General features: G+C 33.3%; 3 pseudogenes; all 3 read right to left on the minus strand.

The window, feature by feature from the left end:
- Nucleotides 1-14,189: 14,189 nt before the first annotated feature.
- LOC148202596 (aspartic proteinase CDR1 pseudogene) lies at nucleotides 14,190-15,500 on the minus strand (annotated as a pseudogene).
- Nucleotides 15,501-17,421: 1,921 nt separating this feature from the next.
- On the minus strand, nucleotides 17,422-20,334 carry LOC148202597 (uncharacterized; annotated as a pseudogene).
- A 2,673-nt stretch (nucleotides 20,335-23,007) lies between these two features.
- On the minus strand, nucleotides 23,008-24,390 carry LOC148202598 (aspartic proteinase CDR1 pseudogene; annotated as a pseudogene).
- Nucleotides 24,391-24,667: the final 277 nt, after the last annotated feature.

Genomic DNA, 24,667 nt, shown 5'->3' on the forward strand with positions numbered 1-24,667 from the left:
AATGAAACATTAGGAATGTGTTAATCTAGATACGTAAAATATTAGAAGGTAAATATACATAAGGATTTGAAATCTCAATTCCCATTTCCTAACATTAATAATATTACAAAAATAAATTTATCCCCACATAACAAAATTTATATTGTGATACAATTTATGATTTTTTCAAATCCAAAACATTACAAAATATATCCAAAAATATTGTTTCCCTTATAGAGTCTTCCACTAATTTTAGATGTCAATAAAAAGATGTCTTTATAGGATATCATTTTTTTTTTCTCAACATACTAAAAAGAAAAATGTGAAGGTAGTATGATTCCTTAGACAGCCCAGGAAATTTAAAGAAAATAGAAGGTAGTATGAAAAATCTATAAGTACTAATAAATAATTCTTTTAATAAGTTACCATTTTTAGTTGTACACATTTATTATTGACTTTAGTTGTATGAACATAATTTATTTTACTATTTATGAAAAATGCTTATAATAAATAAAAATTATTGTCAAATGCTATAGAATATTAATATTATAAAAATTAATAAAAAATATATTTTATAAATTCTTTTTATTAATTTTTTATATACCATATAAATTATAATAATAAATTTTTATTTCAATAATTATTATAAAATCTAATTTTTTTTATTAGCATAATAAAAACTAGTTACATCATTATATGTTTCCAGTAATTATATATCTAATTTTAGTCGATAGAGCTTATATTTAGTTATTGCATCAAAATTCTACAATTAACATCATTTCTAAATTTAGAAAACTACTTTTGACTGTCTACGTGTATTCTGAACCTCTAAATTAATTTTCAAATTTATATAAAATTATTTTTTAAATACTTTTTTCGGTTTCAAAATATCCTTAGGCAGTTTTATGTATAAGAGTGTTTCAAGTTGGCGACATGTTTATTGAGCACAAATACAAGTGTTTGGGATGTAGCGTCGAGTAATTCCACATAACATACTTTTACAATTTACTCTTTAACGGTTAAGGTAATTTTATTCGTTTTTAGTTTAAGTATTCTCTTCTTAATGCTCCAAACTGTTCGGGATAACTGTAAAAGACATTTTGATGCTTAAGTCAATAATTAATCTGGAAGATAGTTAGAGCAAAGTCTTAAATTCACAATAAATGTGATCACCTACCTCTTACCTGACCTTTATTTATAATTTTTGAGATGAGCATAAGATTAGCATAATCTAATCATGACCTAATCTCAGCCCATTACATATTAATTAGTATTTACTCTTAATCTTGGTTAGCAATATCTCTTAAGAAATACTTTGCTGTTGAGAATGTTCGTCCGACCCTTAACCATGCTCGACCGAGCGGCCATTGTCTTGTATTGTCCAAATCCAAGGGTTCAAAAATACGTGATCGGTTGCCCCTTCCTAGTTACGTGGCCGCCCATCCATACAATACACAGGCCCCCCAAGACCTAGGCAACCATAACTGACATTGGGATTTGGTATGTAAGTTTAGGGCAACTGCTTTCTTTCGTGATTAGGTAGAAGGTCCATCCGACATATTTCTGAAAGGGTTCTCCTGGCAAGAAAACATGTGTTGCATCATCATGTCCTGTGCTTCTCAGGAATGGCAAGGTTGTGTGACCTACACCGTTGATCGTGGCGTAGATCAACGGTGGCGATGCATTGATGGCTTTTCCAGATTTTCCTATAAATAGGGGGAGGTTACCTTGTCATTTTCACTAGTTCCTTCCTATTTTCTTTGCCTACCGTCCGACTTTCTTCGTTTGATTTAAGGTAATAATAATGATAATCGTTCAGCTTTGTTCATTTGAGGAGTCACCGGGGAGTGGTGGCAGGGGGTTGGTTGGTGGAGGTGGTCAACCTTTGTTTTCAAGCTTCATGTCTTCATCTTTCTTTGAGACAACCTAGCAGGAAAGCAACTCGATAAGTATCTCGCCCACTGTATATATTGATTGGGTTACTTTAAGAATTGCAATCGGTCTCCACGTCGGAGGAGTTGAGTTAGATACTTGAGACAAGGGGCAAGAGCTTACCTAAGATTTACCGGTCATCTCGGGCTACGATTGGGTGTCCCACAAGGTGGGACTGTACACAACATGCTTCCACCTGAAGTAGAACCTATAGTACTAGGTCGACCAATCCTATACATTATGCGAAACGTGGAGGACGTCGAGTTGATCCGATTGGTCGTTTGTAAGGGGAATGTGCGGGTTTATCATGAGAAAAAAAGGAAGTGATGAGAACTTCTTCTTCGTATACAATTATTTCTTTCCTCAAATGTTCATTCGAGTCCCTTTTACCAACTTCCAGGATGTTGTGCTCTGAGAATTGAATGTCGCTCCGACCCAATTGCACCCGAACGGTTGGGCGAGTATGTAGGCCTTTGTGGTGGTGTGTTTTGCTTTAGGGATAACCCCTATAGCCCCCATTTTCCTCCACTTCTTCAACGTTCGTCCGATTGCCAAACGAGGACGGGTATCCCTCATCTCCGTTAAGAAGAAATGGTTATTTAAGCTCTTTTCATATTCCTTTAACGGGTATTTTAAAATTGTAATAAAGGAGTCAGGTCGCCAGAGTTTCTTGAGGAAGCTAGCCACCCTTTGTTCCCCTTTTATTGGATGAGGAACCCTCATAAATTTGGCTTTATGGTCGCTCAGTTCCATGACTCCGATTGAGGTTGAAGCAGTCGGGGTCATCAACGGTTTGCCCCACAGGCGTTCAATGAACAGGTGTTCGGTATGGTATCTTCCCTTTATTGTTTTACTTTGTGGTTTGGTCATAACTTGTCTAAGTTTGTGTCTTCATTTCAGAAATCATGTCTTCCCCCACCCCAAAGAAAACTTCTATCTTTTTGGTCAGGAAAACGATGGGCGTTGAACCGTCGAAGGTGCAGGATCCCCGTTCAACAACATCTAGCCAGGCGACCCAACCTGCGATGATTCGTTCGGCTCCTCTTCAACGATGCCAAGGGCCGAGACTCCTCAACGCCATCCCCGTGGTTGATCTCGAGCAACCTTCTTCGGTCGTTGTCGTCGTTCCTCCCCCGAACAAAAGAGAAGAAGAAGAGATCCCATAAGAAAGGGGAGAAATCTTCTTCTAAGAGAAGTCGTCGTGAAGGAAGTACCCTTCGGCCTCTATTGGGCAGTGTTTTCGGTATCAAGATTCATATTCGCCAAAAGGCCAATTTCCATATGAATTCAGTCGAACAGTCGGTTATTGACAAGATGTCTGAAAAAGAGATACCAAACGCAACCTTAGAGCTCTTCTCCCGGGCAACCATGTTAAATTGGTACCTACCGATTTTGCCGATAGGAGAGGTGCTGAGGAGGTTCAAGTTGAGTTGGCCAAAGAGCAGAAGACGGTCTCCTATCTTTGTCTCAACTGGAAGAAGTGACCGCTGCCCATGAAGGGTGTGAGAAGTACCAAGTTGACCTCCTGGCTAAGTTAGATGAAGCCCGTCGAGAGCTCAAGGAGGCGATGGAGAACACCAAAACCATTCAGATAAAGGGTGACCAGATGGCCAAGGAATACAAGAAGTTGAAGGCGAAGATGGATGAGATCTATAGAAAAAACCAAGAGTTGCTTGCTGAGAAAGTCGAGTTGAGCAAGAAGACGAGAGTTTTGCTGTTAAACTGCAATAGGCGAACGACCAACTGAAGGATTTGAACGAGTCTGTCGTGACTGAGCACGAGGAGGGTTTCAACAAGGCTCTTCGTCAAGCGGCCTTCCTTTTGGGCGTTGATACAACAACCCAAGGTTTTGATATCATTAAAGATGTTCACGAGGGAAACCTAGTCCCGCTGGAAGAGATGCCTGGCAACCTTGGGCTAGATGAAATTGAGGTGGAAGTGGTGGTTGACCAAGAAGAGATCCAAGCGAAAGTTGAAGGCGACCGGGAGGCCGATGAGCAATAATTTTTCTATTTTTGTTTTGCATTTGAGAGGTTTATTTTTTTTTGGATTTTAGTTTTCTTTTAAAGATGGTTGGGCGACAAACATTAGACTTTGTAAATTGGTTGCTTCACTGGTCGACTAACGCATTTTGTATACCCCGGTTAACATCGAATATAATGTCTGATTTCAAATTTTACCTCTATCTTTTCTAAGTTACTTTCGTTTAGTATTGTTGTCCGCCTACACGATTTGTGTGTGCTTAATATTGTGTGTTCATATCTTAAGGTTGGGTGTGGTCTTTATAAAGACGCATCATTTACATACCTTAAGCAAGAATGGTAGTGGTCCTTGGGGGACTTATCGTTCATCAATTCTCTTACTGACTTTTGTTTTGATTCGAGCGACAATGGTTCTTTTTTAAGGAACTCATTGTTCACTATTCAGTTAAGTTGACACTGGTTCACTTTGAAACTCGTCATTCGCCAACTTGGTGCTTGTACATTTAAACTTAATAATTTGAGCTGAATTCCTCATAATATTCAATTGTCGCGAATACATACATGGGTTGATGTCTCAACTAAAATAAAATTTCAAATGGGAAGCATTCAAAGTTTTTGGTATTACTTTCCTGTCCGGATAACTTAACCGATAGGCTCCGTTCTTTAAATATTTAGTTATCTTGAAGGGACCTTTTCAATTGGTCATCAGCTTTCTATGCGCCACTACCCATCTTGCGTCCCCAGTTTTCCTCCATACTAAATCTTCTTCCTAAAAGTGTCTAGGTTTGACCTTAGTGTTGTATCTTTTTTCGACGAGCCTTTCCCAAGCCTCAAAGCGAATTGTAATGACCTCTTTATGCTCTTGCAGAGTGTCAAGCTCTATTCTTAACTCTTCTTCGTTCAGTTGGACATCCTCAAGTTGTATCTGAAGGAATGGTTCTCCCACCTCGACTAGCAGCATGATATCGATCTCATACGTTAGAGTATTATGTGATGATATTTAAGTTGTGCGGTAGTATTATATAATTATTATCCCACATAATTAATAGAAAAAATTAATTACATAAACTCAATTTTGAAAAATTTTTAAATTTTAGAAACTCGTAATTAACAAAAAGTTATTAGAAACTGAGTTTCTAGTAAGTATTTAAAACCTAATTAAGTAAAAGAAAATTATGTCATGGTGACAAAATATAAAGTGATTAACACTTATAATTTTTTATATGATTAATGTTTGTTCATGATTTCATTTATAGAATTAATGAAAAATTAAAAATTATTATTAAATGTTAATAATTAAAATTGATGATTTTTGTTTTATATGATTAATGTTTGTTCATTATTTCATTTATAATATTAATGAGAAATTAATAATTGTTATTAAATTCTAATAATTAACTCACGCTTATTTCAAATCTTAATTTCTGAAATTTTCCTGCAAAAGATAAAATCATAGTGCCCTAATGCTTGTTCTCACAAAATTCATAAATAATTGACATAATTTTTTTCTAAAAAAGCAAATTCTAAACTAAGAGGTCCAATTCAAGAGTGTTTATCTTTGCACCCTTTTTTTTATTCCTACACCTCTAAAATTACAAATATAACCATCACTCTTTATTAAATTAATTTTTTTCTTACTCTTCTCTTCTCTCTTTTTCACTCGTTGCACCTAGATGATATCAAGTCGGTGCGAATAGTGTCAATTCGTAAATTAATTCGCAAAATAAAAACTTCACCCACAATCTAACCACTACCTATGTAGGTACTCGTTTTAAAAGAAATTCGCAAATACTTTAAAACTCACGTCTACCTACAAATATTAAAAAATTATATTTTATACATTTTAAAAATAAAATTTAATTAAAATTCTAAAAGATATATAAAATTTAATATAAATAAAAAATATAAATTTAATTTAATTTTAATTAAATTTAATCTAATAAAATATAAATAATTTTTTATTTTAAATTAAATAAAATATATATTAAATTTTTATTTTTATTTTTTTTAGATAACCAATACTCACATGTAGATGGTATAATACTTAAACACAACATGTTTATAAGCAGGTATATTAAACACCCATTATCCACAACTTATAGCTAACATCAAGAATTTTGTCTGTGGACATATTTTTTTTGTCATCTTTAGTTGCAGCCGTTTATTTCTTAACAAACTTTCGAAAACTAATTAAGAGTTGAACTATTTTCTGTAAGACCCATAAAAAAAAAAAATATATATATATATATATATATATATATATATTTATAGTAGTAAATTTTAGTATTTTATTAGTAATAATAATTTTAATGGATAGAAAAATGTAAATTTTGGATATAAAATTATAGTAATTTTAGAAGGAGAGGTTCAAATTTTTGGTAACTTATTTAGTAAATTTTTTTAAATTGAATAGTAAAAAGTAAATAGTAAATAGTAAAAAGTAAATAGTAAATAGTAAAAAGTGAATAGTAAAAATAAATTTTCAGCATTTGGATTTCTTAGCATGGAAGAAAGTAGTAGGTAGAAATTAGGATCAGATTTGGTGAGAAAATGATTGAAATATTATTTTTAAATAATATTAAAATAATAAATAATATTAAAATATTAATGAATAGTAAATTTTTTTTACTATAAATAACCATGGGAGGGAAGATTATTCTGCACCAAGAGAAGAGAAATCAAGTGAGAGAAAGTTAGAGAGAAATTTTTAGTTGCAAGAAGGGTAGAGGTTCTGAAAGGTTTCGGAGAAATAAATTCAGAGCAAGAGACGTCTGGAATAGAGGTAGGGGAGCTAACTTTTCTATGCTTTTATATTATGATTTAGTATTTCTATGCTTTTATATTATGACTTAGTATTGTTTTATTACTATTCATATCTTGAAATTATGTATGAATACTGTTAATGCTTACTGTATGTTTATCTATATTGAAATTCGGTGTTAATATTATATGCTGTTGTTTTGAATCTGTAAATAAGAAATTTGTTAAAAACTAGTTGAGGAACACTTTGGCTAAGGAAAGATTTGGTACTTAAGTTGTCCATTGTGACGCACCTCTCTTTCCTGGAAGTCTACTCGACAAGTTTTTAACTTAAATCTTATTGAACAGATTTTGTACTATTAAAATATTGTGCAATATATCTTGTTGGAATGGAAATGTCTGATGAATTCATTTTTGTGGTAGATATGGAATTATGAATTATAATTGTGATAATTGCATTTTATTATACTGCATTTGAATTTATGCATCTGAACATGTTATGGGTAGTATGGGGAGATTTTGTAAGGGTATAATGTGAGTTGAGGAATATTAGTATGGTATGAGTCTTGTGGAGAGATTAAATAAATGTTATGGTATTTGTGTATATGTTGATGTTGAGGGTCCCGTAGTTGGAGGTTATCCTGATACTCTAATAATCATCTAGTCTCAAGTAGAGAGGGATGAATTATGTGGTGAGAGGAGCAGGAGGTCCTGGTCTATGTGCCGGTTTTGGACATAGTGAGGGGATTAACCTTGTAAATGGTATGAAGTATTTTGAAAGTATATAAAAAAAAAAGAAGTAGAAGTCATTACAAGTGCATAACTTCCCGTGACCGCTCATCAACGTATCATCCGGATGAGTGTCTATTGGGTATTGTGGTGTCTATTGGGTATTGTGAGACGAGTGTCTAATAGGAATTGTGGTATGAGAGTGTCGAACATAATTATTATATGATGTTTATATCAAGGTAATTATATATGTTTTATAAATGATTTGTTGCATGTTAGCTCACCCTACTTGTTTGTGTTTGTATGATGTGATTGTTGTATGATGGTATGAGTATGTATGACATAATTATTATATGAGGTTTGCATGCATGTTTCATAAATGATTGGTTGCATGTTAGCTCACCCTACTTGTTTGTGTTTGGGTATGTGCGATGATCGTATAATTCGTTATACGGGAGCAGATGAAGGAATGTTGCCTCACTCAGTGCCAAGGAAGGGAGAAGTAGAAGAACTATAATTAGAACATTTTTACATGTATAGACTTATATCAACTAGGAAATTTTAAAGGGTGAGATTACGGGATGTTACCGTAAATGTAATGTTACAATATATAAATTATGAATTATCCAGCGTGAGAATTTGGGATGTTACATTAATGGTATCAGAGCAGTTCGTCCTTAGGATGACCTCTGTGTTGTGGGTCTTCCGTGTCTTCTCTGTGAAGAATTGAGTCTAAATGGTATAATTTACCATTTCCTCTAAATCTAGATAGTAGAGTATTGTGTCTAATTACCATGACTTTTACCATAGATGATTTTCCTTTCTTAATTCTGAGGGTTTGAGGAAATATATTAGAATTAGTTAAAGCCTTGATAGGGAGATATAATACTAGAGTTTAAGTTTCAATGGATGAGTGAAGATGTTGGTGTTTAGAAGTAAATTTTTTAGAAGTTTCTAGAACAAAATTAATAGATGAGATATCTTACGTTTCACAAAAAGGAGTTGAGTTCAAAGGCTAGATTAAGATAAGCTTTGGATAAGCAGGAATGTGGCAAGGTTTGAGAAATCAGTTTGGTTTAGTATATCAGTAACGTTAGAAGTCAGAAGAGAATGAAGTATTGATGAGAAACAGAGTGGCATTGTGTGAGATTGGTAACATGGATTGATGTATCAGCGATGATTGGAATCTGAAGAAAGAAAATGGTGGAAGATTTGAAGATAAAGTTTAAAATAAAAAGGGATAGGAATACTGAAGTAGATTAAGAATAAATCAAATATTAGACGAAGAAGAGTAAATAAGAAGTTGTATAAGGCATAAAGAGGATTGAGAGAAAGTTTAATAGGAGGAGAAATTTATAAGTTAAGAGAACACGATGTCTTTAGAGAAGAATGAAGTATTGGAAGGATTCTAAGCTAAATGGATGATTAAAAGGAGATGGTTAGATTTTTTCAGTAAATGCATTAGAGATAAGATTTGAGAATATGTGAATTTGGTATGAGGAGTAGTGGAGAAAATCCAGGTACGAAAATTTTGGCTTTCGGCTTATGCAAATATTTGGTATTTTTATGATAGGATTAAAATGTCATGATTTATGGTTGTAAATTTTATTGATTTTGGAATATTAAAGTTAGTTGAGGTAGTGTAGGTTGAATTGATATTATTATGAACATGACAAGATAAGGAAGAAGAAGAGTTTGGAAATAGATAAAAAGGAGGGTTGCAATGTGATTAGGGAATTTGGAATAATTAAGAAGTTGTAGGTTGTGATTGGAGAAATTTCATCAGGTATAGTTATGTGGTAGTATTCAAACCTCAATGGTGATGTAAAGGATGAGGATGAGTATTTTAGGGATGTCTGACCAATGCAAGTGAAGGATAGATATTGCAGTCTAGGGTATGATCGAAAGGATAGTTTGGTCATGTTACAATATGTTTTTAGAAGTTTATGGTCTTCAAGAATTGTGAGTTGATTGTTGAACATTAAGTGTAGTTAAGGGTAAATGCAATATTATCGAGAATCAGATAAGTTCATCAAGGACGAGTGAAGGAAATGATGCATAATCTTAAGTGTGGAAGAGTTTCTATGGATGTTATAAAGCATACTCAATATAAGTATTATTTTTGGACAAGTCCTTGTTAAATGGGTATAGAAAAGAAAACATAAGGATGAATTGTTTAGTAATAGTGTTTTGGACTCCGTGTAATCATCAGAGTAATTAGAAATTTTACGGAAAATAGAAGTATAGGGTAAGGTGGAGCAATCTAGTATAAAATTTTGGTAAACATAAGTGGCTTTTGGAGGCGTACGATTTCTAGGAGTAGAAACTGTATTAAATAATGGAAAGTTGTTACGGGAAAAAAAAAAATGATTCTTAGAGTTTAATGGGGTCATGGAAGTCTTAAATAGGGATCTATAAGGAGAATTACTTTCTTGTTATAGTAGGAATGAAAAGTTTTATGAAATCTTGTGATTAATAGTTTATGAGTGATGAGTTCTTTTAAAACATTAATGAATTATTTTGAGACTAGTGAGGTATGTTTAATGGTGGTTTTCATGGGGCTAAAAGTGTCAAGTAAAAGTGTTTTGAAGGTTTATGATTTTAATTTTTTCGTGAATACATTTCAAATTTGACATGCTAGAAATTTGATGCACAAAATAAGTAGAGTAAATGAATTTACAAGGAAACTAGGAGATAAGGTGAAATAATCATAACTTTATTTCGAATTTTTGAATTTTCGAGGACGAAAATTTTTTTTGTGTTGGGGAGAATGTAAGACCCATAAAAAAAAAAATATATATATATATATATATATATATATATATATTTATAGTAGTAAATTTTAGTATTTTATTAGTAATAATAATTTTAATGGATAGAAAAATGTAAATTTTGGATATAAAATTATAGTAATTTTAGAAGGAGAGGTTCAAATTTTTGGTAACTTATTTAGTAAATTTTTTTAAATTGAATAGTAAAAAGTAAATAGTAAATAGTAAAAAGTAAATAGTAAATAGTAAAAAGTGAATAGTAAAAATAAATTTTCAGCATTTGGATTTCTTAGCATGGAAGAAAGTAGTAGGTAGAAATTAGGATCAGATTTGGTGAGAAAATGATTGAAATATTATTTTTAAATAATATTAAAATAATAAATAATATTAAAATATTAATGAATAGTAAATTTTTTTTACTATAAATAACCATGGGAGGGAAGATTATTCTGCACCAAGAGAAGAGAAATCAAGTGAGAGAAAGTTAGAGAGAAATTTTTAGTTGCAAGAAGGGTAGAGGTTCTGAAAGGTTTCGGAGAAATAAATTCAGAGCAAGAGACGTCTGGAATAGAGGTAGGGGAGCTAACTTTTCTATGCTTTTATATTATGATTTAGTATTTCTATGCTTTTATATTATGACTTAGTATTGTTTTATTACTATTCATATCTTGAAATTATGTATGAATACTGTTAATGCTTACTGTATGTTTATCTATATTGAAATTCGGTGTTAATATTATATGCTGTTGTTTTGAATCTGTAAATAAGAAATTTGTTAAAAACTAGTTGAGGAACACTTTGGCTAAGGAAAGATTTGGTACTTAAGTTGTCCATTGTGACGCACCTCTCTTTCCTGGAAGTCTACTCGACAAGTTTTTAACTTAAATCTTATTGAACAGATTTTGTACTATTAAAATATTGTGCAATATATCTTGTTGGAATGGAAATGTCTGATGAATTCATTTTTGTGGTAGATATGGAATTATGAATTATAATTGTGATAATTGCATTTTATTATACTGCATTTGAATTTATGCATCTGAACATGTTATGGGTAGTATGGGGAGATTTTGTAAGGGTATAATGTGAGTTGAGGAATATTAGTATGGTATGAGTCTTGTGGAGAGATTAAATAAATGTTATGGTATTTGTGTATATGTTGATGTTGAGGGTCCCGTAGTTGGAGGTTATCCTGATACTCTAATAATCATCTAGTCTCAAGTAGAGAGGGATGAATTATGTGGTGAGAGGAGCAGGAGGTCCTGGTCTATGTGCCGGTTTTGGACATAGTGAGGGGATTAACCTTGTAAATGGTATGAAGTATTTTGAAAGTATATAAAAAAAAAAGAAGTAGAAGTCATTACAAGTGCATAACTTCCCGTGACCGCTCATCAACGTATCATCCGGATGAGTGTCTATTGGGTATTGTGGTGTCTATTGGGTATTGTGAGACGAGTGTCTAATAGGAATTGTGGTATGAGAGTGTCGAACATAATTATTATATGATGTTTATATCAAGGTAATTATATATGTTTTATAAATGATTTGTTGCATGTTAGCTCACCCTACTTGTTTGTGTTTGTATGATGTGATTGTTGTATGATGGTATGAGTATGTATGACATAATTATTATATGAGGTTTGCATGCATGTTTCATAAATGATTGGTTGCATGTTAGCTCACCCTACTTGTTTGTGTTTGGGTATGTGCGATGATCGTATAATTCGTTATACGGGAGCAGATGAAGGAATGTTGCCTCACTCAGTGCCAAGGAAGGGAGAAGTAGAAGAACTATAATTAGAACATTTTTACATGTATAGACTTATATCAACTAGGAAATTTTAAAGGGTGAGATTACGGGATGTTACCGTAAATGTAATGTTACAATATATAAATTATGAATTATCCAGCGTGAGAATTTGGGATGTTACATTTTCAAACGTTTGAATCATATTTTTTTTCTTAACCAACTTTCGAAGGTCACCGACTGTTTTTCAATTAAGAAATAAACGTATTAAAGTCCGAAGGTCATAGAATTTTTTCAATTAAGAAATAAACGTATTTCGAAATACGTTGAAACGAAATATGATTATTCCTTAAACTTATTTCAAAATAAATTTATAAAAAATGTATTAATTTTAAAATTTAAAAAATAAAATAATAAATAATAAATTTTGAAAAATCAAAATAAAACAAACAAAACAGAAAAGAAAAATAATTAACAAAATTTCAAATAAAAAATAACAAGAAATAGAATTGCAATATTTAAATAATGAATTAAATTTAAATTAAACAATTATCAACAAAATAAAAAAATCAATATAAATAGAGTGAAATAAAAATTTATTGTTATTTTAAATTGTATATTTTTCGTTATTTAATTTTAATTGTTAATTTAATGTTTTGTTTGTTTTACTAAACTTCAAATATTTAATAATTGATATTAAAATATTTTTATGTTTGAAATTATATTGATTTTTTTATTTGTTTATAATTGTTTAATTTAATTTTAGTTTATTTTTTTAAATATTGCAATTTTATTTGATTGTTATTTTTTATTTCAAAATTGTTAAATTTAGTTTTTTTATTTTGTTTATTTTATTTTTTATTTTTAAAATTTATTATTTCTTATTTTATTTTATTTTATTTTGTTATTTTAAATTTAATACATTTTTAAACATATTTCGAAATAGGCTTTGTTTTACCTTCAAGGAATAAAGGTATTTCGAAATACATTTCTTTTTTAAATATATTTCTAAATACATTTTTTTCTTTAACCAATTTTCAAAACGTTAGTTAAAAAATCGAAACTTTAATCAATTTTTCAAAATTGTTGAATTTTTAATCGATTTTCCAAACTCAATTAACCGATTAAGAAATAAAAGGAGAGTAAAGAGAGAAGAGAAAAGTAAAAAGAAAATTTAATAAAATAGTTAAATTTGTAATTTTGGAGGTGTAGGAAGAAGAAAGGTAACACTCCTATACTCAATAATAATAGGTTTAATACATCATTTGGTCCCTACTTTTGGGGGTTTTGTTCAAAATGGTCCCACCTTTTGAAAAAGTTCAGTAAAGTCTCATATTTTGGTTTAAAATGTTCAATTCGGTCCTTTTCGTGGACGGCGTTAGAAACTTAACAGTGGTGGTGCTACTGTGGCGAAATTTGAGTGAGCTGTTATGTTTTGATGGTTACGTGGCACTGTAAATTGGGGAAATATCCTAAATTGGGGAAAACCCTAAAGTTTTAATAACCCTAAACCCTAAATTAGAATCAGAAACCCTAAATTGGGGAAAAATCCCCAATATCAAAACCCCGACCCTCAACCGGTTAGTCTTTCTCATATTTCCCTCCAACAGCACCGCAGGGGATTGAGGGATAGGAGAATGAGACTTTCCCTTAATGTTGCAAGGAGGTTTTTTGGTTTGCAAGATATGTTGGGCTTTGACAAAGCTAGCAATACCGTGGAGTGGCTGCTGAACCAAGCAAAAGCTGAAATCAATCGTCTAGCGAAGGAGAAAAAGAAGTAGAAGAAGAGTGTTCACCGCAGTTGCTGCAGTGCTGGTTCGGAATGTGAAGAAGGTGTGTCTAGTCTGGATGAGGTTGCAGGGAGTAGAGATGAAGAAGAAGCAGGAGAAGATTGGGGATTTTTCCCCAATTTAGGGCTTCTGATTCTAATTTCCACTTAAGGTCCCCAATTTAGGATATTTCCCCAATTTACAGTGCCACGTAACCATCAAAACATAACAGCTCACTCAAATTTCGCCACAGTGGCACCACCACCGTTAAGTTTCTAACGCCGTCCACGAAAAGGACCGAATTGAACATTTTAAACCAAAATATGAGACCTTACTGGACTTTTTCAAAAGGTGGGACCATTTTGAACAAAACTCTCAAAGTAGGGACCGAATGATGTATTAAACCATAATAATATATCTTCTCTCTGTCATACGAACTATCTAGAATGCAACACAATACATATAAAATAGCATGTATAATTTATTCTACTTAGACTAAGTAATAATAAAGAAGAATTAATCACATCTTAGTGCAATCTGTTTGCTTAAAGGAAACTGTATTTTTTTTCAGATCATAGCCAACCAAAAGGTTTTGCTGAGCCAAGTTTCCAAAGACAGCACCGTTTTGAGTTGGCTGAAAAGCCAAGCACAGAACCTTATCAGCCACTTCAACAAAGGTGTTCATAGGATGCAGCAACACATTAGCCCCTCTAAAGTGTGCTGTGATCACTGGAAAATCTAGTTTATCCAATGTACCTCTATAGCAGAGTCCCAACACCTGATTTGGATCCTGAACAGGTTTCAGTTTAACTGCATGAGACACTGCTGATTCCAACCATGTGTAAACATCATCTGGCAAAAGAGTCAGTGTTGTACCTGAGTCAATTACGATATTTCCCTCTCCTCCAAATCTAGACAAAGAGCTTCCAAATTCTCTTCTATGGCTTCCCACACTGAACCCTTCTAGGGTTAGGTAGTAAAATACTTGTTGAGGTTTAGAAAACAATGGGGTTGAGACAGTTCCAGGTCCTAGAACCACAGCAGCATCTCCAAAATGGAGTCTGCTACTTGCATTGGAATGCAGAGTTTTTGGGACCAAACAATAAGAAAACTTCCAGCCTACTGAAGAACCCAATTGATTTATAAGCGACACAGGTCCACGTCCTAGGCCAACTATGCCAGAATTTTTCCCTTGGAAGGCCATGCTATTGTTATGACCACACCCTATTGCAGTTCTTGGAAGTGGGATGGAAGATCCATTGGTGGAGCCTAAAGTGAGGGTCTCCACACTCAAATCTCCCTGTGAGAATGTACCATCACCATAGCTGATATCATATTTACAGTTTTTGGTGATGCTAGAGGAGCAAGAGGTACCTAGCACAGAATGGCATACGGTAGATTTGCAAGGGATGGTTTTGTATGTTGTGGATTTTGAAGGATTAAACAAAGGTGTGGCTTGTCTGTAACATTTTCTACATGGTGCGCATTGCAACCAAATGATGTCACTGCCTGTATCAAGAACTCCAAACACCTTACGCCGTGGAGTTCCAACTGCATACCTCATCAAATATTCACCAAAATCTGGTATCACAGTTGCCCTTACTGTGTTTGGAAACACCATGGATTTGCTGAAATGGTTGCCACGGTTTATGGAACGACGCAGAGCATTGGAAACCCTTTGGAATTTTGTTTCTGAGGAACTATAGAACGGTGATTTTGGTGAATCACGGTGGATTATCTCCACACTGAATCCACCATTTAGAGCTTCTAAGAAAGAGAGGTTGTAGAGACACAGTAGAACAAGAGAAGAAAAACATGACATTTTCTTCATCTCTATGAAGGCAGTAACTACAAGTAGTTCCTTGTGGCTTTTTATAAGGTTTGGGAGTTCATGTGTGATGGGGAAGTGCATACCTAGAGAGAATATACTAAATGACATTTAAGAAATGGAAGAGAAATTAAAAATGGAAGAGATTAGAGAAAAGGAAACTTAGGAAATGAAGATGCGCCACTTGAACAAGCTTCCAAGATAAGCATCAAGAGGAGGACCGCCACTTGCTTGAACAAGATAAGGTCTGCCCAAATTTGGGACTTTAGAGACAGAATTCTATCTCAAAGAGGATTGCAAAAGTGCAAATCAACTCAAATTCATTGAATCAAGGTAAGGTGTCCACAAAGAAGAACCCCTAGGTTGCTTATATAGCTTTTGGAATGACTTTGGTGATGAGTTTCAAGAGATGTGGGACTTGGAAGGCTCCAAGTTCTGTCCAGCAGTAGCTGCAACGTCCCTAGGTGCATGGGAGCCCCACATTGCTTAATTCTCTCATTCCAAAAGGGTTTATAAGCTTCCTAGCTCTCCTAGAGTTCAAAAACTAACACTAGTTATGCTTCCTAACTCCTACACGCCTAAAAATGCTCACTTTCTCTTCTATTCTTTTTAAGACCAAGCTATGGAAAGTCCCACATTGCTTACTCTTAAAGAGAAAGAAGAGTTTATAAGCAATTATTCACAAGAACTAAGAGAAAGAAATCAAAAGGCAAATACACGCCCAAAGGAAACCTATTCTACTCTTTTTGTGTTTTTGTCACTTTGAAACTCTTCACTACTTGACCCATTTATGATCATATCATCCCCCCCAGGTTGGAGAGGATTCGACCTCGAATCTTGAAAATCCTGCAACAAAGAGAGATTTAGTGACTTATTTCGTGTATAAACCAAAGCAACTCCTCCTGGATCAAATGTCAATCTGCAAAAATCATTAAACATTTTGTGAATGAATTTATGTTGACCAATCAATGTATATAAACAAGTAATAGTAAAAGAAAGTCTCCTGATATTTTTATTGCCTTTAGTGGTGAAAACTAGGAGACCATCTTTAGAGAAAAAATTATTTGTGTCTTGAGTTGAATGGACCCAATGGGGTAACACTAACTCATGACATGTTTCATAAATGTTTATGGAATAGTTGGAAAGAAGGAAAGAGGGAGGTGAAAAAGTTGTGCAAAATATTTTTGGAACAAAGAAAGAAAACTTAGTAAAAGGAGAAAAGTAGAAGGATTGAAAAACTCCCCTGTCATGGTTTAGATCTATTTGAATGATGGGAGTGAATGGTGCCTTCAGTAACACTTCCTTTTTGACTAAGACTTTGTCCTTCTCTATTTCTCTCACAAGTTCTTCTTTTTCTTTCTTTTCTCCCTCCTCTCTTTCTTTTCTCTCAGTCTCTTCTTTTACACTCTCCTCTCTTTCTTTTCTGTCGTCATTTAAACAAGTAAGCATGACCTTCTCTTTGGCATCACTTGATGAGGAAGAAGAGCTATAGGTTGGTGAAGTTAAGGAAGACGTAGACTCATTAGTCACAATTACTTCACCCTCAATGCATGTTGCCTTTTTGGTGGGGCAGGCAGAGGCTATATGACCATGTCCTAAACATTTAAAACATTTAATGTGACTTGGTCTAGAAGAAGATTTAGGTGGGGAAGAGGAATGGTTAGAAGAAAAATGAGAAAACGATTTGTTAGTGGGCTCCTTAGAAACATCCTTGTTTTTATCCTTTGATGATGAGGATTTGGAGAAAACATCTCTTGAAGATTTGGAAAATTTGTTTTGACAAGCTTCTTTTTTCAAGAGTTTCTTCTCTACTTTCATGGCTCTATGAACCACTACATCTAAAGTCTCATCATCATGGAATTCAATTATATCTTGGATGTTGCTATTAAGTCCACTAATAAATCTAACTATTTTTGCATGATCGTTTTCTTTAAGGTTCGTATGATGTAGGAGCACTTCGAGCTCGCGAGCATACTCCTCCACACTTTGTCTACCTTGAGTAAGCAGTTTGAGCTTAATCAAGAGGTCCCTATGGTAGTATGGAGGTACGAAACGTTGGTACAAAATGTCCTTGCAATGTTCCCATGTACTCGCGGGTGAGGCCATGGTTAAGTATCTCCTATTTAGCCATTGTTTGGCGTATCCCTCTAAAGCTAAACAAGCTAACTTTACACGCAAAGGTCCATTTACAGTATACAAATCAAAAATTTGGTCTACTTTAGTTATCCAATCTAGAAAAATAAACGGCTCGGCTTCCCCTTTGAAAGTAGGCAAATTCAACTTTGGTAGTGTAAGGCCTTGGTCCATAGCTTTATCTTCTTGATGCTTCTTTGGCGAGGGAAGGTATACATTTATGGTTCTAGCTTCTTGCTTCTTCTTGTAGGAACCATGATCATGACCATGAGATTGCTTCCCTTTAGCCTTTGTTTCCGCGTTTAACCGTTTGTTCATAGCATCAAGTTGATGTTGCATTTGTTGGAAGGCCTTCATCACATCAAACTTGCTAGAAGGACTTCCATGGGGGCTATCGCCATGAAATGAAGCACGGCTGGAACCTGCAGACATGGTAAGGCAACAACCACAAAAACTAACACCAAAAACAGGTTAGAACCAATGAAAAATCACGGCAATACAGCAGCCACAATTCTGGTCACGGTTTCACTCAAATAAAGCAATGAAATGGTTCAAAACTCACGGCAAGTGTCTCAAAGAAAAAAAAAGAAAGGGCAGCATCCTTCTTTTAAGATAGTAAAATGTCTCACAAGTCCACTTTGAGAGCACCAACTCAAGTCCAAAGCAAATGGAAAGATGTACAATCCACTTTAATGCAAAGAAGCCAAATCAAGACAGCACATGGTAGAGGCCAAAGAAAGAATGAAAACTACAAGACAAATGATGAAAATGGAACCTAAAAACCCAAGAACTTGGCACAAAAACAAGGAGGCAACACTCTAATGATTTTATGAAGACAAAACAGCAAGAAAATGAAGTCAAAACAGTGGCACAAAATGAACAAGACAGCAAAGAAATTTACACAACCAAGAAGCAAATATACATCAACATACTAAGTATACATGAAGAGCAAGACCAAATTAATGCTAGAAATAATTTTGGCAAACCTCAAACCAATATATTCTGTATTTAAATGAGAAAAGAGGCTTGAAAACAATGCTCAAACACACTAAACACAAGGAAGATGTCTCGGCCAGCAAGCATGCACACCAATTACCAAAAATTTGTTTTGCTGTTTTGGTGCAGTTTGCAAGAATGTTCTCGGCCAAGCTAAGTTTAACACATTAAGTGTGTTTGATTAATATGCCAAATAGAATGGATGGATGCCTCTATGAATACAGAACATATAAGCAAGGTTCACACACTTAAATCCTATAAAGATCAAGCTCAATTCAGCATACCATCAAGGAGATGTAAAATTTACTCTTAGCTATGCAATTTCAGAAAAATACTCTAGAAAACTCCTAAAGAGGAAACACATATGACTCAATTAAAAGCTAAGCAATTAAGAAAGACACATACAATCCAGCCAAGACAAAGAATTAATAGCTGGAACAAACAAACAAAAGGAAATAGGACACCTACTTGTTGAAGACCTCCAATAGCATTGTTGATGTTTGATGAAATGTCTACTTGCACAAGGCTCTGGACAGCCACGGTTTAGTCCCTCAAAGCATTGATTTGAAGTGTTGATTCCTTGCTTAAGAGTATTGAGAGGGTGTAGCAACGTCCAGGGAGCAATTCCAGCCACCAAAATGTCCAAACAGCCAACAACAAAGCAAAACAGTGGAGTATTAATTCAACAGCAGAAAACTGGATGAACACAGTGGAGAAAACAATTTACTGGGAACAGTACAGAACGAATTTGAGAAAAGTAAAAATTGTTCATGAAACTAGACATCCAGACGAAACTAGGAAAAAAAATTTCATGGAAAACGGACAAGAAATGAAGCTAAACTAAATCATACAAGTTTACTGTATTTTCACGCAGAGGCTGGGCGAGACAGAAAATGGCTCAGCGAAAATGAACATATCTAAGCTATTCTACTCTAGCATGCAATTCCTAAGAGATCAAAAACCTAAGGCTCATGATACCACATGATGGGGAAGTGCATACCTAGAGAGAATATACTAAATGACATTTAAGAAATGGAAGAGAAATTAAAAATGGAAGTGATTAGAGAAAAGGAAACTTAGGAAATGAAGATGCGCCACTTGAACAAGCTTCCAAGATAAGCATCAAGAGGAGGACCGCCATTTGCTTGAACAAGATAAGGTCTGCCCAAATTTGGGACTTTAGAGACAGAATTCTATCTCAAAGAGGATTGCAAAAGTGCAAATCAACTCAAATTCATTGAATCAAGGTAAGGTGTCCACAAAGAAGAACCCCTAGGTTGCTTATATAGCTTTTGGAATGACTTTGGTGATGAGTTTCAAGAGATGTGGGACTTGGAAGGCTCCAAGTTCTGTCCAGCAGTAGCTGCAACGTCCCTAGGTGCATGGGAGCCCCACATTGCTTAATTCTCTCATTCCAAAAGGGTTTATAAGCTTCCTAGCTCTCCTAGAGTTCAAAAACTAACACTAGTTATGCTTCCTAACTCCTACACGCCTAAAAATGCTCACTTTCTCTTCTATTCTTTTTAAGACCAAGCTATGGAAAGTCCCACATTGCTTACTCTTAAAGAGAAAGAAGAGTTTATAAGCAATTATTCACAAGAACTAAGAGAAAGAAATCAAAAGGCAAATACACGCCCAAAGGAAACCTATTCTACTCTTTTTGTGTTTTTGTCACTTTGAAACTCTTCACTACTTGACCCATTTATGATCATATCAATGTGTGACTGAAGGAGTTGGTGGAATTGTGAAAGAAAATAGTGTGCAATTTTTAGGGTTTGAAATTTTTTCTTTTGTCATCAAAATATTTCATATCGGTTACGTATTGGATCAAATATCAAACGTGATATCTCTTATTTAAGTTAACTAAAATGAAAATATTGGGAAATTGTTCCCTTTTAAAATGTCTAGAGTTAAGATTAAAAGTTGTAAGAGCAATAATCTTCTGTCCAATTACAAAATTGATAATTCAATACATATATTAAGTTTGATTTGGCTAATTTTAATTTATAATTTTACTGAAAATTTTACTGAAAGGTAGATAATTAATTAACTTTATAAGAATATCCTAAAGTTAACATTTTTATATGAAAAAATATTTAAAGCGCGTCTTTGAATATGATCAGCTAGAGTTCACATTTTATTAATATTTAATTGTAATAATAAATTTAAATAAATAAAGAATTATGAACATACTAAACTTATATGAAAGCTTAATTATTAGAGAAAACGTTGTAATAAACATGTTGAGATCCTCTTAATATGAAAAAACATCATAACAAAATTCTTATAAAATCATTATATTGTAAGTGTTTTAAGGGTTTGACACTTTAAATATGAATAATGGGTTTTAAGTATTTAGCATTAATTATATACATTTTAATAAAATATTATCAATTTTTTATTTGTGATTCATTAATAATTAGAGTCCTCTAATTAGGTTAAAAGCTTCTTAATTAATTGTACCCACCACAAATTTGAATCATATGGAAAAAATTAAACCAGATTTATTAAGAACAGATTGAATCCGTTGAGAGCTATTATAAAGAAGTAAAAAAAGAATTTAATATTTATATTTAGTATGCATATTAATATACAATTTAAAATTATCATTTTTATATATTATTTTATATATATATATATTAATGAATGTATTTATTTTATTAATATACACATATTAATATAACGTTTTTTTTATAATTGTGATATATTTTACATGCCAAATGTATATATGTAAAAACTCTAAAAGTATTATAAATGCTTCAAATCTTCAATATTAGGAATATTAATTCTCTTTAAGGGTCAATCTCTCCAAGTCGAGTAGGGAATTGTGCTTACAAAAGATAATCTAGTACTCAAGTCAAACAAGTAGGTGAAAAAGTGCTTAATGCTATAACAAATGAACTTAATTAATTTATCTCATATTACGTGCTATTTATACTATGCTTATGACTTTTTTACCTGGATGAGTATGATCATGCAACTAATTAATTACCTTGATTAGTCTTTGGTTAATCCATCTACTTAATCTTAAGTAAGTTTTCCACATGATGAATATACTTGACCAATTTGTAGTCGGTCATGTTGTCATAATATACTAGTTAGGCGACTATGATTCGTAGTGAGACCATTATGGTTGACTACTTCTAAGCATACCTACCTAGTCATGTCGTTTTTTCACGTGGTTCAGACCATGAGATATAAAGATGTTTAGACATTTGTTGTCATGAACAAAACATATTATAAACTTTATTTTAGTAATTTAAATTTAATTTTAGTTTTTATATTAAAATTATAAAAGAAAAATAAAATTAAAAATAATAAAAATTTTAAAAAATTAAGTAAGTAACCTTATTTAATCCATGAATTTATTATGGATTGACCCATACTATTTTTTGAAAGGTCATTGATAATTTATTTTGTGAGCTCTATCAATAATATGATTAATTATCTCACATTTTTCTTATATATTTTAAATTAATATTTATAGTCAGTTTATAAATAAGAAATTTTCCCCATTAGGTAATTTACCTTATTGACCCATCTCATTGGTTGTCACCTATCCCAAATGATGGTGTTTCTGTCATTTGTCCTTTTTGGCTAAATGGACAAGTTTACCCTTAGCGTCATCACACCACAACAATGGCATTTTGGTGTTTTCATTTTTCTCCCTTCTTCCCTCGTGTTCTAATTGAGACTACAATGGTGGATAATGACATTGAAAATGTAGTTTGATATGCCTACGTGTCAAACTACATTCAAATGACACGTACATGTGTTCTTATAAATTAATTTTTACTGAACAATTAGTTATGTTGTTGGAGGACAGTTTGGGAAAAGAATTTGAGAAGGGTAAAAAGGTATTTGTCATGTTAAATGTAAATAGAGGAAGATTAAAAATCTAATTATTTGAATGGAACCTAGGATATATACAATTTAATTTAAGGAGAAGGGAAACTAGAGTTAGATTTTAGGTTTCATTGGTAGTGTGAAAAGAAAGGAGAGAAGTGGAGTTTCCTTAGAGCAATGGTGTCATAACAAACTTTGACATTCATTTGATACAGAGTATAAGGTTAAAATAGTTATAAAAGTGTAAAAAAAAATTATTTTTCGAGAAAAAAGGACAAAATAAATAAGAATAATGTCAAATGAATGTAAAAAAAACGTAGGTGTGTCAAAAAATAATTTTTCTTTTTCTTATTTGGCTTGATTTATGCTTTGTAGTTTGTGTTTTGTTTAGAGTGAAGAGAGAAAAGAGAAAAGTAAAAAATAATAATTTAACAAAAAAGTTGAATGTGTAATTTTTGAGGTGTAGGAAGAAGAAAGGTAACACTCCTAAGTCAATAATAATATATCTTCTCTCTGTCATACGAACTCTCTAGAATGCAACACAATACATAAAATAAGATATAATTTATTCTACTTAGACTAAGTAATAATAAACAAGAATTAATCACATCTTAGTGCAATCTGTTTGCTTAAAGGACACTGTATTTTTTTTCAGATCATAGCCAACTAAAAGGTTTTGCTGAGCCAAGTTTCCAAAGACAGCACCGTTTTGAGTTGGCTGAAAAGCCAAGCACAGAACCTTATCAGCCACTTCAACAAAGGTGTTAATAGGATGCAGCAACACATTAGCCCCTCTAAAGTGTGCTGTGATCACTGGAAAATCTAGTTTATCCAATGTACCTCTGTAGCAGAGTCCCAACACCTGATTTGGATCCTGAACAGGCTTTAGTTTAACTGCATGTGACACTGCTGATTCCAACCATTTGTAAACATCATCTGGCAAAAGAGTCAGTGTTGTACCTGAGTCAATTACGATATTTCCCTCTCCTCCAAATCTAGACAAAGAGCTTCCAAATTCTCTTCTATTGTTTCCCACACTGAACCCTTTTAGGGTTAGGTAGTAAAATACTTGTTGAGGTTTAGAAAACAATGGGGTTGAGACAGTTCCACGTCCTTGAACCACTGCAGCATCTCCAAAATGGAGTCTGCTACTTGCTTTGGAATTCGGAGTTTCTGGGACCAAACAATAAGAAAACTTCCAACCTGCTGAAGAACCCAATTGATTTATAAGCGACACAGGTCCACGTCCTAGGCCAACTATGCCAGAATTTATCCCTTTGAAGTTGATGCTATTGTTATGACCACACCCTATTGCAGTTCTTGGAAGTGGGATGGGAGATCCATTGGTGGATCCTAAAGTGAGGGTCTCCACACTCAAATCTCCCTGTGAGAATGCACCATCACCATAGCTGATATCATATTTACAGTTTTTGGTGATGCTAGAGGAGCAAGAGGTACCTAGCACAGAATGGCATATGGTAGATTTGCAAGGGATGGTTTTGTATGTTGTGGATTTTGAAGGATTAAACAAAGGTGTGTCTTGTTTGAAACAGTTTCTACATGGTTCGCATTGCATCCAAATGATGTCACTGCCTGTATCAAGAACTCCAAACACATTACGCGGTGGAGTTCCAACTGCATACTTCATCAAATATTCACCAAGATCTGGTATCACAGTTGCGCTTACTGTGTTTGGAGACACCATGGATTTGCTGAAATGGTTGCCACGGTTTATGGAACGACGCAGAGCATTGGAAACCCTTTGGAATTTTGTTTCTGAGGAACTATAGAACGGTGATTTTGGTGAATCACGGTGGATTATCTCCACACTGAATCCACCATTTAGAGCTTCTAAGAAAGAGAGGTTGTAGAGACACAGTAGAACAAGAAGAGAAGAAAAACATGACATTTTCTTCATCTCTATGAAGGCAGTAACTACAAGTAGTTCCTTGTGGCTTTTTATAAGGTTTTGGAGTTCATGTGTGAGAAAATAGTGTACAATTTTTTGGGTTTGAAATTTTGTCTTTTGTCATCAAAATATTTCAGATCGGTTACGTATTAGGTCAAATACTAAAGTTAACATCTCTTACATAAGTTAACTAAAAGGAAAATATTGGGAAATTGTTCCCTTTTAAAATGTCTAGAGTTAAGATTAAAAGTTGTAAGAGCAATAATCTTCTGTCCAATTACATAAT

This window comes from Vigna umbellata, chromosome 3 (genome assembly GCF_029865625.1).
Source record: "Vigna umbellata cultivar VRB3 chromosome 3, Vumbellata_1.0, whole genome shotgun sequence".
In the NCBI taxonomy this organism is placed as follows: Eukaryota; Viridiplantae; Streptophyta; class Magnoliopsida; order Fabales; family Fabaceae; genus Vigna; species Vigna umbellata.